This window comes from Nicotiana attenuata, unplaced genomic scaffold (genome assembly GCF_001879085.1).
Source record: "Nicotiana attenuata strain UT unplaced genomic scaffold, NIATTr2, whole genome shotgun sequence".
NCBI classification, from domain to species: Eukaryota; Viridiplantae; Streptophyta; class Magnoliopsida; order Solanales; family Solanaceae; genus Nicotiana; species Nicotiana attenuata.
This window is the reverse complement of record NW_017670592.1, coordinates 311,486-313,590: the sequence shown is the minus strand read 5'-3', so window position 1 is coordinate 313,590 and position 2,105 is coordinate 311,486.

Here is a 2,105-nt window from a genome sequence, read left to right as displayed (position 1 = left end):
GATCGTAATTCTTTGTCCAATATGAAGAAAAAGCCGACCGAAAGTTTTAGGGAGTATGCCATCAAGTGGAGGGAGCAAGCGGCTAGAGTTAAGCCACCCATGGATAACCACGAGTTGATCACTATTTCTCTGGAGGCTCAAGAGCCTGATTACTTTCAGAACATGATGTCCGCGATGGGTAGACCTTTTGCAGAAGCAATCAAAATAGGGGAGATGGTCGAAAATGGCCTCAAGACTGGCAGAATTGTAAGTCAAGCTGCTCTCAAAGCCACCACCCAAGCTATCCAAAATGGGTCGGGAGGTTTGGCAAACAGAAAAAAGAGAGATGAAGGGTCCATGATGGTTTCGGGATCTAGGGAGTTTCAAAGAGGGGCATCGCACCCTTATGTGCAATTTCAACAGGGGCAATCCAGCTACCCTCAACATTATTATCCCCCGCCGATTCCTCAATACTCTGTGGGCCCACCATAATATACAGTGTTCAACGCTCAATCATATGCTCGGCCTCCCAATCAGCAGGTACGGGCACCAGCTCCGAGGGCCCCCCGGCCTCAGCAGCAAAATTTTCGGGCACCTTACAATGCTCGTCCCAGGCAGGATTATGGTCGAGAGCAGAGGCCGGTAGAAAAATTCACACCATTAGCTGAATCATATTCTAGTCTATTCCAGAAACTGAAGCAAATGGGCATAATTGGACCCATCGCTCCCCACCATATGCATCCCGATTCGCATGGATTTCAAGCAAATGCTAGATGTGAATATCATTCCGATGCTCCAGGGCATAGCACCGATGACTGTTGGACTCTGAAAAGAGCCATAGAGAGACTCATTTCCGAAAAACTGATTGTAGTGACGAATGGCGAGGACCCTCCTAACGTGACAAATAATCCGTTGCCAGCACACAATGATGTTCATTTTGTTGGAATGATTGGCCGAGACCAAGAATACAAGCCGGTCGGTCGAGCAGAAATGACAGTGGGTGCAATTCAAGAAGGAGCAGGTATGGAAGTAAGTCCCAGCCGAGACGTGCCATTGATTGCTAAAGGCGCCCAGAACTCAAATAAGGCAACTTTATTTGTTCCAAAGATCTCGAGGTTGGAAGTTCACTCTAGTGTTCCAAGCCCAAGGTTATAAGTACTTGGAGGCCATCCCAACAAAAGGGAGAAGCAGGGAAGTACGAAAGGTATAACAGAACCGATCGTAATCAAACCTGCCATGCAACTCCCCGTAACCAACACAAAAACCACTCCTTGGAACTACAACAAAACGGTGATGACCTACAAAGGCAGGGAAATCATAGAGGAAGTGGGGGAAACTGGAGGTTTTACTCGATCAGGGAGATGTTACTCCCCAGAAGAGTTGAGGAAGGCCAAGCAAATTAGAGAAGGCCAAGCAAATTAGAGAAGGCCATTTGCCAATAAAGAAGCCAGTCACTGAAGCAGACGCGGAGGAGTTTTTGAAAAAGATGAAAGTTCAGGATTACTCAATCATCGATCAACGAAGAAAGACTCCTGCTCAAATCTCTCTACTATCTCTTCTCCTACATTCCAAAGAGCATGCCCGTGAACTAATCAAGGTCCTTAACGAGGCACATATCTCAGAGGAAACCACAGTGAACCAGTTAGAGAAGATGGCCAACAGATTTTTTGAGGTGAACAGAATCTCCTTTACTGATGATGAACTTCCCGAGGAGGGAGCCGGGCACAATAGGGCTTTGAACTTGATGGTCAAATGTGAGGGTCATTATGTGAAGCGAGTCATGGTTGATGGAGGCTCAAGTGTAGATGTATGCCCTCTCTCTACCTTGCAAAGCATGAAGATCGATACAGACAGAATCCGACCCAGCAATGTTCGCATCCGAGCTTTTGATGGCTCAGCAAGAGATACCATTGGGGAGATCAACCTCACCATGACGATTGGGCCAGTTGACTTTGAGATTGTCTTCCAGGTAGTGGACATGGCCACTTCTTATAACTTTCTTCTTGGAAGGCCATGGATCCATACGGCCCGAGCTGTGCCATCCACCTTGCATCAGATGCTCAAATTTGAACATAACAGGCAAGAAATTATTGTTCACGGAGAAGACGAGTCTTCCATTTATAAAG